General features: G+C 43.6%; 1 protein-coding gene across 1 annotated transcript in view; it reads right to left on the bottom strand.

Moving 5' to 3' along the window:
* The window catches only part of LOC127926752 (threonylcarbamoyladenosine tRNA methylthiotransferase-like), a 50,465-nt gene extending 45,032 nt beyond the window's left edge, over positions 1 to 5,433 (bottom strand). The window contains exon 1 of the mRNA XM_052512292.1: positions 5,283 to 5,433. The gene's annotated coding sequence lies outside the window, so the exon portion shown is untranslated. The remainder of the gene's footprint in view (positions 1 to 5,282) is intronic.
* Between the last annotated feature and the right edge of the window lie 9,019 nt (positions 5,434 to 14,452).

Raw genomic sequence — 14,452 nt, 5'->3', positions numbered from 1 at the left:
TAACCTGGCGGAAACAACCTGCATTACAAGCTAAGCTAACCTGGGGGTAACCACCTGCATTACAAGCTAAGCTAACCTGGGATAACCACCTGCATTACAAGCTAAGCTAACCTGAGGTAACCACCTGCATTACAAGCTAAGCTAACCTGAGGTAACCACATGCATTACAAGCTAAGCTAACCTGGGGTAACCACCTACATTACAAGCTAAGCTAACCTGGGGGTAACCACCTGCATTACAAGCTAAGCTAACCTGGGGTAACCACCTGCATTACAAGCTAAGCTAACCTGGGGTTAACCACCTGCATTACAAGCTAAGCTAACCTGAGGTAACCACCTGCATTACAAGCTAAGCTAACCTGGGGTTAACCACCTGCATTACAAGCTAAGCTAACCTGGGGGAAACAACCTGCATTACAAGCTAAGCTAACCTGGGGGTAACCACATGCATTACAAGCTAAGCTAACCTGGGGTAACCACCTGCATTACAAGCTAAGCTAACCTGGGGTAAACCACCTGCATTACAAGCTAAGCTAACCACCTGCATTACAAGCTAAGCTAACCTGGGGTAACCACCTGCATTACAAGCTAAGCTAACCTGGGGTAACCACCTACATTACAAGCTAAGCTAACCTGGGGTAACCACCTGCATTACAAGCTAAGCTAACCTGGGGTTAACCACCTGCATTACAAGCTAAGCTAACCTGGGGTTAACCACCTGCATTACAAGCTAAGCTAACCACCTGCATTACAAGCTAAGCTAACCTGGGGTAACCACCTACATTACAAGCTAAGCTAACCTGGGGTAACCACCTGCATTACAAGCTAAGCTAACCTGGGGTTAACCACCTGCATTAAAAGCTAAGCTAAGCTGGGGTAACCACATGCATTACAAGCTAAGCTAACCTGGGGTAACCACATGCATTACAAGCTAAGCTAACCTGGGGTAACCACCTACATTACAAGCTAAGCTAACCTGGGGTTAACCACCTGCATTACAAGCTAAAATAACCTGGGGTTAACCACCTGGATTACAAGCTAAGCTAACCTGGGGGTAACCACCTGCATTACAAGCTAAGCTAACCTGGGGGTAACCACCTGCATTACAAGCTAAGCTAACCTGGGGTAACCACCTGCATTACAAGCTAAGCTAACCTGGGGTAACCACCTGTATTACAAGCTAAGCTAACCTGGGGTAGTGTTGGACTAGTAACTGAAAGGTTGCAAGTTCATATCCCCGAGCTGACAAGGTACAAATCTGTCGTTCAGTTAACCCACTGTTCCAAGGCCGTCATTGAAAATAAGAGTACAGACAGTCAAACCCAATGTTTCCATGGTGATGTCATGTATAAGAGACAGTCAAACCCAATGTTTCCATGGTGATGTCATGTATAAGAGACAGTCAAACCCAATGTTTCCATGGTGATGTCATGTATAAGAGACAGTCAAACCCAATGTTTCCATGGTGATGTCATGTATAAGAGTACAGACAGTCAAACCCAATGTTTCCATGGTGATGTCATGTATAAGATTACAGACAGTCAAACCTAATGTTTCCATGATGATGTTGTGTATAAGAGACAGTCAAACCCAATGTTTCCATGATGATGTCATGTATAAGAGACAGTCAAACCCAATGTTTCCATGGTGATGTCATGTATAAGAGACAGTCAAACCTAATGTTTCCATGATGATGTCGTGTATAAGAGACAGTCAAACCAAATGTTTCCATGGTGATGTCATGTATAAGATTACAGACAGTCAAACCTAATGTTTCCATGATGATGTCGTGTATAAGAGACAGTCAAACCAAATGTTTCCATGGTGATGTCATGTATAAGATTACAGACAGTCAAACCCAATGTTTCCATGATGATGTCGTGTATAAGAGACAGTCAAACCCAATGTTTCCATGGTGATGTCATGTATAAGAGTACAGACAGTCAAACCCAATGTTTCCATGATGATGTCGTGTATAAGAGACAGTCAAACCAAATGTTTCCATGGTGATGTCATGTATAAGATTACAGACAGTCAAACCTAATGTTTCCATGATGATGTCGTGTATAAGAGACAGTCAAACCCAATGTTTCCATGATGATGTCGTGTATAAGAGACAGTCAAACCAAATGTTTCCATGGTGATGTCATGTATAAGATTACAGACAGTCAAACCTAATGTTTCCATGATGATGTCGTGTATAAGAGTACAGACAGTCAAACCCAATGTTTCCATGGTGATGTCATGTATAAGATTACAGACAGTCAAACCCAATGTTTCCATGGTGATGTCATGTATAAGAGTACAGACAGTCAAACCTAATGTTTCCATGATGATGTCATGTATAAGAGACAGTCAAACCCAATGTTTCCATGGTGATGTCATGTATAAGATTACAGACAGTCAAACCCAATGTTTCCATGGTGATGTCATGTATAAGAGACAGTCAAACCCAATGTTTCCATGGTGATGTCATGTATAAGATTACAGACAGTCAAACCTAATGTTTCCATGGTGATGTCATGTATAAGATTACAGACAGTCAAACCCAATGTTTCCATGGTGATGTCATGTATAAGATTACAGACAGTCAAACCCAATGTTTCCATGGTGATGTCATGTATAAGATTACAGACAGTCAAACCTAATGTTTCCATGGTGATGTCATGTATAAGATTACAGACAGTCAAACCCAATGTTTCCATGGTGATGTCATGTATAAGAGACAGTCAAACCCAATGTTTCCATGATGATGTCGTGTATAAGAGACAGTCAAACCCAATGTTTCCATGATGATGTTGTGTATAAGAGACAGTCAAACCCAATGTTTCCATGATGATGTTGTGTATAAGAGACAGTCAAACCCAATGTTTCCATGATGATGTTGTGTATAAGAGACAGTCAAACCCAATGTTTCCATGATGATGTCATGTATAAGAGACAGTCAAACCCAATGTTTCCATGGTGATGTCATGTATAAGAGACAGTCAAACCTAATGTTTCCATGATGATGTCATGTATAAGAGTACAGACAGTCAAACCCAATGTTTCCATGGTGATGTCATGTATAAGATTAGAGACAGTCAAACCCAATGTTTCCATGGTGATGTCATGTATAAGAGTACAGACAGTCAAACCTAATGTTTCCATGATGATGTCATGTATAAGAGACAGTCAAACCCAATGTTTCCATGATGATGTCATGTATAAGAGACAGTCAAACCCAATGTTTCCATGGTGATGTCATGTATAAGAGTACAGACAGTCAAGCCCAATGTTTCCATGATGATGTCGTGTATAAGAGACAGTCAAACCAAATGTTTCCATGGTGATGTCATGTATAAGATTACAGACAGTCAAACCCAATGTTTCCATGATGATGTCGTGTATAAGAGACAGTCAAACCAAATGTTTCCATGGTGATGTCATGTATAAGAGTACAGACAGTCAAACCCAATGTTTCCATGATGATGTCGTGTATAAGAGACAGTCAAACCCAATGTTTCCATGGTGATGTCATGTATAAGAGTACAGACAGTCAAACCCAATGTTTCCATGATGATGTAGTGTATAAGAGACAGTCAAACCAAATGTTTCCATGGTGATGTCATGTATAAGATTACAGACAGTCAAACCTAATGTTTCCATGACGATGTCGTGTATAAGAGACAGTCAAACCCAATGTTTCCATGATGATGTCGTGTATAAGAGACAGTCAAACCCAATGTTTCCATGGTGATGTCATGTATAAGATTACAGACAGTCAAACCTAATGTTTCCATGATGATGTTGTGTATAAGAGACAGTCAAACCCAATGTTTCCATGATGATGTCATGTATAAGAGACAGTCAAACCCAATGTTTCCATGGTGATGTCATGTATAAGAGACAGTCAAACCTAATGTTTCCATGATGATGTCATGTATAAGATTACAGACAGTCAAACCTAATGTTTCCATGATGATGTCATGTATAGGAGACAGTCAAACCCAATGTTTCCATGGTGATGTCATGTATAAGATTACAGACAGTCAAACCCAATGTTTCCATGGTGATGTCATGTATAAGAGACAGTCAAACCCAATGTTTCCATGGTAATGTCATGTATAAGAGTACAGACAGTCAAACCCAATGTTTCCATGATGATGTCATGTATAAGAGTACAGACAGTCAAACCCAATGTTTCCATGGTGATGTCATGTATAAGATTACAGACAGTCAAACCCAATGTTTCCATGGTGATGTCATGTATAAGATTACAGACAGTCAAACCTAATGTTTCCATGATGATGTCATGTATAAGATTACAGACAGTCAAACCTAATGTTTCCATGATGATGTCATGTATAAGATTACAGACAGTCAAACCCAATGTTTCCATGGTGATGTCATGTATAAGAGACAGTCAAACCAAATGTTTCCATGATGATGTCGTGTATAAGAGACAGTCAAACCCAATGTTTCCATGATGATGTTGTGTATAAGAGACAGTCAAACCCAATGTTTCCATGATGATGTCATGTATAAGAGACAGTCAAACCCAATGTTTCCATGATGATGTCATGTATAAGAGACAGTCAAACCCAATGTTTCCATGGTGATGTCATGTATAAGAGACAGTCAAACCCAATGTTTCCATGATGATGTCATGTATAAGAGACAGTCAAACCCAATGTTTCCATGGTGATGTCGTGTATAAGATTACAGACAGTCAAACCCAATGTTTCCATGGTGATGTCATGTATAAGAGACAGTCAAACCCAATGTTTCCATGGTGATGTCATGTATAAGAGACAGTCAAACCCAATGTTTCCATGGTGATGTCATGTATAAGAGACAGTCAAACCAAATGTTTCCATGGTGATGTCATGTATAAGAGACAGTCAAACCCAATGTTTCCATGGTGATGTCATGTATAAGAGACAGTCAAACCCAATGTTTCCATGGTGATGTCATGTATAAGAGACAGTCAAACCAAATGTTTCCATGGTGATGTCATGTATAAGAGACAGTCAAACCAAATGTTTCCATGGTGATGTCATGTATAAGAGACAGTCAAACCTAATGTTTCCATGGTGATGTCATGTATAAGAGACAGTCAAACCTAATGTTTCCATGGTGATGTCGAGTATAAGAGACAGTCAAACCCAATGTTTCCATGATGATGTTGTGTATAAGAGAGAATTCTATAAACCTTCTAATGTCATCTCTTATCGTCTTCAACTGTAGTGGAATGTCACTGAGGTGTAGCAGGGTGAGTTGAATGAAAGCCTGTTGTCTTACCTGCTCATAGTATTTGTTGTGAGCCACATAGTACTGGGCATCAAAGGACTCCTCAGTCACAAGCACCAGCTGGGTCTCCCCAATCTGAAAGACAAGGAAGAGTGGCAGTTTAAACACAACGTTATGTTATCCAGAGTTGATACCAAGCTCATGTTATACATGATAAGGAGAGAGACTACAGCATTTCAACTGGACTAGACCAGGACCATCTCAACTAGAACATGACTAGACTCAGACCAGGACCATCTCAACTAGAACATGACTAGACTCAGACCAGGACCATCTCGACTAGACTCAGACCAGGACCATCTCAACTAGAACATGACTAGACTCAGACCAGGACCATCTCAACTAGAACATGACTAGACTCAGACCAGGACCGTCTCAACTAGAACATGACTAGACTCAGACCAGCACCATCTCAACTAGAACATGCCTAGACTCAGACCAGGACCATCTCAACTAGAACATGACTAGACTCAGACCAGGACTGTCTCAACTAGAACATGACTAGACTCAGACCAGGACTAGACTCAGACCAGGACCATCTCAACTAGAACATGACTAGACTCAGACCAGGACCATCTCAACTAGAACATGACTAGACTCAGACAAGGACCATCTCAACTAGAACATGACTAGACTCAGACCAGGACTGTCTCAACTAGAACATGACTAGACTCAGACCAGGACTGTCTCAACTAGAACATGACTACTCAGACCAGGACCGTCTCAACTAGAACATGACTAGACTCAGACCAGGACTGTCTCAACTAGAACATGACTAGACTCAGACCATGACCATCTCAACTAGAACATGACTAGACTCAGACCAGGACTGTCTCAACTAGAACATGACTAGACTCAGACCATGACCATCTCAACTAGAACATGACTAGACTCAGACCAGGACTGTCTCAACTAGAACATGACCAGACTCAGACCAGGACTGTCTCAACTAGAACATGACTAGACTCAGACCATGACCATCTCAACTAGAACATGACTAGACTCAGACCAGGACTGTCTCAACTAGAACATGACCAGACTCAGACCAGGACTGTCTCAACTAGAACAAGACTAGACTCAGACCATGACTGTCTCAACTAGAACATGACTAGACTCAGACCATGACTGTCTCAACAGGAACATGACTAGACTCAGACCAGGACCGTCTCAACTAGAACATGCCTAGACTCAGACCAGGACCATCTCAACTAGAACATGACTAGACTCAGACCAGGACCATCTCAACTAGAACATGACTAGACTCAGACCAGGACCATCTCAACTAGAACATGACTAGACTCAGACCAGGACCATCTCAACTAGAACATGACTAGACTCAGACCAGGACCATCTCAACTAGAACATGACTAGACTCAGACCAGGACCATCTCAACTAGAACATGACTAGACTCAGACCAGGACTGTCTCAACTAGAACATGACTAGACTCAGACCAGGACTGTCTCAACTAGAACATGACTAGACTCAGACCATGACTAGACTCAGACCAGGACCGTCTCAACTAGAACATGACTAGACTCAGACCAGGACTGTCTCAACTAGAACATGACTAGACTCAGACCAGGACCATCTCAACTAGAACATGCCTAGACTCAGACCAGGACCATCTCAACTAGAACATGACTAGACTCAGACCAGGACCATCTCAACTAGAACATGACTAGACTCAGACCAGGACTGTCTCAACTAGAACATGACTAGACTCAGACCAGGACCGTCTCAACTAGAACATGACTAGACTCAGACCAGGACTGTCTCAACTAGAACATGACTAGACTCAGACCAGGACCGTCTCAACTAGAACATGACTAGACTCAGACCAGGACTGTCTCAACTAGAACATGACTAGACTCAGACCAGGACTGTCTCAACTAGAACATGACTAGACTCAGACCAGGACTGTCTCAACAGGCACATTACTAGACTCAGACCAGGACTGTCTCAACTAGAACATGACTAGACTCAGACCAGGACTGTCTCAACTAGAACATGACTAGACTCAGACCAGGACTGTCTCAACTAGAACATGACTAGACTCAGACCAGGACTGTCTCAACAGGCACATTACTAGACTCAGACCAGGACTGTCTCAACTAGAACATGACTAGACTCAGACCAGGACTGTCTCAACAGGAACATGACTAGGAACATGGATAGAGAGACCAAGGATGTTTTAATGTCTAGCGTTCACAGCATAAAATACATCTCTTTTATTAGCCCGTAAAAAAAGGTGTTATTTAAACGAAACCTCGCAAACGAAGTTCACAAATTGGATGTTTTTTTAAAAATGTCTCTCTCCCCTCTCTCTGTCTCTGTGTCTCTTCACACCCACAGAAAGAGAATATGTTCCCATCATGAATATGTGCTAATTAGATGACATAGAAAGAGAGAGGACTAGCTACAACAGGCAGAAACCAACGTGTCCAGGGCTGTCACCCACCCAATACACTACCAATCATTCTGCCAAAGAGACACACGATGAAACAAGAAAACGAAATCCTCAAAGAGAGTAGAGGACGTTATCTTCGTGTCAGTTTGTTTTAGTAGTATCTGTTAGTGTAGTAAATTAAATGGGAAAAAAATAATCCACGATGTGGCTTCTATAGTTAATATCATCTTTGATGAACCAATTAGGGAACGTAGAGTTTCCTGATAGCGAGCTAATTGCTTCTAAACTGGTTGCCATGGAGACCGGGGATGTTGAAGGAAAGGAGAATCGTCTAATTTTATACAGAGCGTTGGTGTTAAAATCACACACACACACACACACACACACACACACACACACACACACACACACACACACACACACACACACACACACACACACACACACACACACACACACGAGAGAGGCCTGCACTCGTCCTATTAAGTCTCAGACAGACTTCCAATATAAATGTCCATTGTCTATAAGGGCTTCTGTCTTCCAAAGGATAAATACCTAATGCTTAGATAGAGAGAGAGAGACAGAGACAGAGACAGAGACAGAGACAGAGAGAGAGAGAGAGAGAGAGAGCTCTTTATCATATCTTAATTGCTTTCACTTTATTTCCAGAAGAGGTTTGGGGAGCAGCTGTCCTTTAGAGACTAAAAGATGCCCTGTGAAAGCTGCTTGTTGTTTTGGTCTCTCCCCCCTCCTTACCCCTCCTTACCCCTCCTTACCCCTCCTCCCTACTCTCCCTACTCATCCCCCTCTCCTCACCCACCAACAGGGTCTGGCAACAGAGAGACCGATGAAAAGGCAAGTTTAAAAAGAGGCGATAGAGAAGAGGAGGAGAAAGAGGAGAGGAGCCAAAGAGGAGAAGAGAATAGGAGGAGAAGAGAATAGGAGGAGAAGAGAATAGGAGAAGAAGAGAATAGGAGGAGAAGAGAATAGGAGGAGAAGAGAATAGGAGGAGAAGAGAATAGGAGGAGAAGAGAATAGGAGAAGAAGAGAATAGGAGGAGAAGAGAATAGGAGGAGAAGAGAATAGGAGGAGAGAATAGGAGGAGAAGAGAATAGGAGGAGAGAATAGGAGGAGAAGAGAATAGGAGGAGAGAATAGGAGGAGAAGAGAATAGGAGGAGAGAATAGGAGGAGAAGAGAATAGGAGGAGAAGAGAATAGGAGGAGAAGAGAATAGGAGGAGAGAATAGGAGAAGAGAATAGGAGGAGAAGAGAATAGGAGGAGAAGAGAATAGGAGAAGAAGAGAATATGAGGAGAAGAGAATAGGAGGAGAAGAGAATAGGAGGAGAAGAGAATAGGAGGAGAAGAGAATAGGGAGAAGAGAATAGGAGGAGAAGAGAATAGGAGGAGAAGAGAATAGGAGGAGAAGAGAATAGGAGGAGAAGAGAATAGGAGAAGAAGAGAATAGGAGGAGAGAATAGGAGGAGAAGAGAATAGGAGGAGAAGAGAATAGGAGGAGAAGAGAATAGGAGGAGAAGAGAATAGGAGGAGAAGAGAATAGGAGGAGAAGAGAATAGGAGGAGAAGAGAATAGGAGAAGAAGAGAATAGGAGGAGAAGAGAATAGGAGGAGAAGAGAATAGGAGGAGAAGAAGAGAATAGGAGAAGAAGAGAATAGGAGAAGAAGATAATAGGAGAAGAGAATAGGAGAATAAGGGAATAGGAGAAGAGAATAGGACAAGAAGAGAAGAGGAGGAGAAGAGAATAGGAGGAGAAGAGAATAGGAGAAGAGAATAGGAGAAGAGAATAGGAGAAGAGCATAGGAGAAGAGAATAGGAGAAGAGAATAGGAGAAGAGAATAGGGGGAGAAGAGAATAGGAGGAGAAGATAACAGGAGAAGAAGAGAAGAGAATAGGAGAAGAGAATAGGAGAAGAAGAGAATAGGAGGAGAAGATAATAGGAGAAGAAGAGAATAGGAGAAGAAGAGAATAGGAGAAGAGAATAGGAGAAGAAGAGAATAGGAGAAGAAGAGAATAGGAGGAGAAGAGAATAGGAGAAGAAGAGAATAGGAGAAGAAGAGAATAGGAGAAGAAGAGAATAGGAGAAGAAGAGAATAGGAGAAGAAGAAGAGAATAGGAGGAGAAGAGAATAGGAGAAGAAGAGAATAGGAGAAGAAGTGAATAGGAGGAGAAGAGAATAGGAGAAGAAGAGAATAGGAGGAGAAGAGAATATGAGAAGAAGAAGAGAATAGGTGGAGAAGAGAATAGAAGAAGAAGAGAATAGGAGGAGAAGAGAATAGGAGAAGAAGAGAATAGGAGAAGAAGTGAATGGGAGGAGAAGAGAATAGGAGAAGAAGAGAATAGGAGGAGAAGAGAATAGGAGAAGAAGAAGAGAATAGGTGGAGAATAGAATAGGAGAAGAAGAGAATAGGAGGAGAAGAGAGGAGGAGAAGAGAATAGGAGAAGAGAATAGGAGGAGAAGAGAGGAGGAGAAGAGAATAGGAGGAGAAGAGAATAGGAGGAGAAGAGAGGAGAAGAGAATAGGAGAAGAAGAGAGGGAGGAGAAGAGAATAGGAGAAGAGAATAGGAGAAGAAGAGAGGAGGAGAAGAGAATAGGAGGGAAGAGAATAGGAGAAGAAGAGAGGAGGAGAAGAGAATAGGAGGAGAAGAGAATAGGAGAAGAAGAGAGGAGGAGAAGAGAATAGGAGAAGAAGATAATAGGAGAAGAAGAGAATAGGAGAAGAAGAGAATAGGAGAAGAAGAGAATAGGAGAAGAGAATAGGAGAAGAAGAGAATAGGAGGAGAACAGAATAGGAGGAGAAGAGAATAGGAGAAGAAGAGAATAGGAGAAGAAGAGAATAGGAGGAGAAGAGAATAGGAGGAGAAGAGAATAGGAGAAGAAGAGAATAGGAGGAGAAGAGAATAGGAGAAGAAGAGAATAGGAGGAGAAGAGAATAGGAGAAGAAGAGAATAGGAGAAGAAGAGAATAGGAGGAGAAGAGAGGAGAAGAGAATAGGAGGAGAGGAGAAGAAGAGAATAGGAGGAGAAGAGAATAGGAGAAGAAGAGAATAGGAGAAGAGGCTCGATAGTAGGCAGGAGCTCCTCTCTTCGTGACTCCCCTGGTTGTGTCTCTCCCCCTGGTTTCAAGGCTCATTAAAACACACAGCCTGCTCCTCCTCCTGTAAGCCTGCCCAGAATGCCCAGCGACACAAAGGGGAACATGTAAAAGGCTGTCCGTGCCAACGTTAAAAGTCTGTCTGACAGTACAGGGAGAGTATTGGACAGAAAGAGACTGCATGAGAGACACCAACAGACAACTGATGGCCTATACAGCACTAATACACCCACTATAAAGGACCACCTCTATACACCCACTATACCTGAAGGACCAGAGCACTACATCTATACACCCACTATAACTGAAGGACCAGAGCACTACATCTATACACCCACTATACCTGAAGGACCAGAGCACCACATCTATACACCCACTATACCTGAAGGACCACATCTATACACCCACTATACCTGAAGGACCAGAGCATCTATACACCCACTAAACCTGAATGACCACATCTATACACACACTATACCTGAAGGACCAGAGCATCACATCTATACACCCACTATACCTGAAGGACCAGAGCACCACATCTATACACCCACTATACCTGAAGGACCAGAGCACCACATCTATACACCCACTATACCTGAAGGACCACATCTATACACCCACTACACCTGAAGGACCAGAGCACCACATCTATACACCCACTATACCTGAAGGACCAGAGCACCACATCTATACACCCACTATACCTGAAGGACCAGAGCACCACATCTATACACCCACTATACCCGAAGGACCAGAGCACCACATCTATACACCCACTATACCTGAAGGACCACATCTATACACCCACTACACCTGAAGGACCAGAGCACCACATCTATACACCCACTACACCTGAAGGACCAGAGCACCACATCTATACACCCACTAGACCTGAAGGACCAGAGCACCACATCTATACACCCACTATACCTGAAGGACCAGAGCACCACATCTATACACCCACTATACCTGAAGGACCAGAGCACCACATCTATACACCCACTATACCTGAAGGACCAGAGCACCACATCTATACACCCACTATACCTGAAGGACCAGAGCACCACATCTATACACCCACTATACCTGAAGGACCACATCTATACACCCACTATACCTGAAGGACCAGAGCACCACATCTATACACCCACTATACCTGAAGGACCAGAGCACCACATCTATACACCCACTATACCTGAAGGACCAGAGCACCACATCTATACACCCACTATACCTGAAGGACCACATCTATACACCCACTACACCTGAAGGACCAGAGCACCACATCTATACACCCACTATACCTGAAGGACCAGAGCATGCATCTATACACCCACTATACCTGAAGGACCAGAGCACCCAACCCAACTCTTTACTACAGGTAAACAATGTGTATTCAGAGCAGCAGCAGAGTGGGCTGGACAATATAAATACAGCCTCTGTATGGATGGTTGAATACAGCCTCTGATTGGATGGTTGAATACAGCCTCTGTATGGATGGTTGAATACAGCCTCTGATTGGATGGTTGAATACAGCCTCTGTATGGATGGTTGAATACAGCCTCTGATTGGATGGTTGAATACAGCCTCTGTATGGATGGTTGAATACAGCCTCTGATTTGATGGTTGAATACAGCCTCTGTATGGATGGTTGAATACAGCCTCTGATTGGATGGTTGAATACAGCCTCTGTATGGATGGTTGAATACAGCCTCTGTATGGATGGTTGAATACAGCCTCTGATTGGATGGTTGAATACAGCCTCTGATTGGATGGTTGAATACAGCCTCTGGTTGGATGGTTGAATACAGCCTCTGATTGGATGGTTGAATACAGCCTCTGATTGGATGGTTGAATACAGCCTCTGATTGGATGGTTGAATACAGCCTCTGGTTGGATGGTTGAATACAGCCTCTGATTGGATGGTTGAAAACAGCCTCTGTATGGATGGTTGAATACAGCCTCTGATTGGATGGTTGAATACAGCCTCTGATTGGATGGTTGAATACAGCCTCTGATTGGATGGTTGAATACAGCCTCTGATTGGATGGTTGAAAACAGCCTCTGTATGGATGGTTGAATACAGCCTCTGATTGGATGGTTGAAAACAGCCTCTGATTGGATGGTTGAATACAGCCTCTGATTGGATGGGATGGTTGAAAACAGCCTCTGATTGGATGGTTGAAAACAGCCTCTGATTGGATGGTTGAATACAGCCTCTGATTGGATGGTTGAAAACAGCCTCTGATTGGATGGTTGAAAACAGCCTCTGATTGGATGGTTGAAAACAGCCTCTGTATGGATGGCTGAATAAAGCCTCTCGTCGAACGAGAAGAGAAACGCTGAAGTCAGTCACCGTACACATCCAATAATTACTAAGGGCGTCCGTCCCAAAACGGAACCCTACTTCCTATTTAGTGCACTACTTTTCACCGGAGCCCTTACGGATGGCATTTTTTGGGGGATGCACACCCCTAAATCACTTGGGTAAACCTCGGGTGTAGTCATATCAGAGGAGCTCTCTAAAAACTGCTCGGTCTCTACGGGATGGGTCTCTCAGGGATAGGTCTCTCGGGGATAGGTCTCTCGGGGATAGGTCTCTACGGGATAGGTCTCTCAGGGATAGGTCTCTACGGGATAGGTTTCTATGGGATAGGTCTCTACGGGATAGGTCTCTACGGGATAGGTCTCTCAGGGATAGGTCTCTCAGGGATAGGTCTCTACGGTCTCTACGGGATAGGTCTCTACGGGATAGGTCTCTCACGGGATAGGTCTCTCAGGGATAGGTCTCTCAGGGATAGGTCTCTATGGGATAGGTCTCTACGGGATAGGTCTCTCAGGGATAGGTCTCTACGGGATAGGTCTCTACGGGATAGGTCTCTCAGGGATAGGTCTCTACGGGATAGGTCTCTCAGGGATAGGTCTCTCAGGGATAGGTCTCTCAGGGATAGGTCTCTACGGGATAGGTCTCTACGGGATAGGTCTCTACGGGATAGGTCTCTCAGGGATAGGTCTCTCAGGGATAGGTCTCTATGGGATAGGTCTCTACGGGATAGGTCTCTCAGGGATAGGTCTCTACGGGATAGGTCTCTCAGGGATAGGTCTCTAGGGATAGGTCTCTCAGGGATAGGTCTCTCAGGGATAGGGATAGGTCTCTCAGGGATAGGTCTCTCAGGGATAGGTCTCAGGGATAGGTCTCTCAGGGATAGGTCTCTCAGGGATAGGTCTCTCAGGGATAGGTCTCTCAGGGATAGGTCTATCAGGGGATAGGTCTCTCACTTGGGATAGGTCTCTGGATAGGTCTCTCAGATAGGTCTCTCAGGGATAGGGGATAGGTCTCTCAGGGATAGGTCTCTCAGGGATCCAGGTCTCTCAAGGATAGGTCTCTACGGGATAGGTCTCTCAGGGATAGGTCTCTCAGGGATAGGTCTCTACGGGATTGGTCTCTCAGGGATAGGTCTCTACGGGATAGGTCTCTACGGGATAGGTCTCTCAGGATAGGTCTCTACGGGATAGGTCTCTCAGGGATAGGTCTCTCAGGGATTGGTCTCTCAGGGATAGGTCTCTCCTGAACAGGATAGGTCTCTCAGGGATAGGTCTCTGACGGGATAGGTCTCTATGGGATAGGTCTCTGAACGGGAT

The sequence above is a fragment of the Oncorhynchus keta genome, unplaced genomic scaffold (assembly GCF_023373465.1).
Source record: "Oncorhynchus keta strain PuntledgeMale-10-30-2019 unplaced genomic scaffold, Oket_V2 Un_contig_8160_pilon_pilon, whole genome shotgun sequence".
NCBI lineage: Eukaryota > Metazoa > Chordata > Actinopteri > Salmoniformes > Salmonidae > Oncorhynchus > Oncorhynchus keta.
The sequence above is the reverse complement of the archived record's forward strand: the minus strand, read 5'-3'. Positions and strand labels throughout refer to the sequence as shown.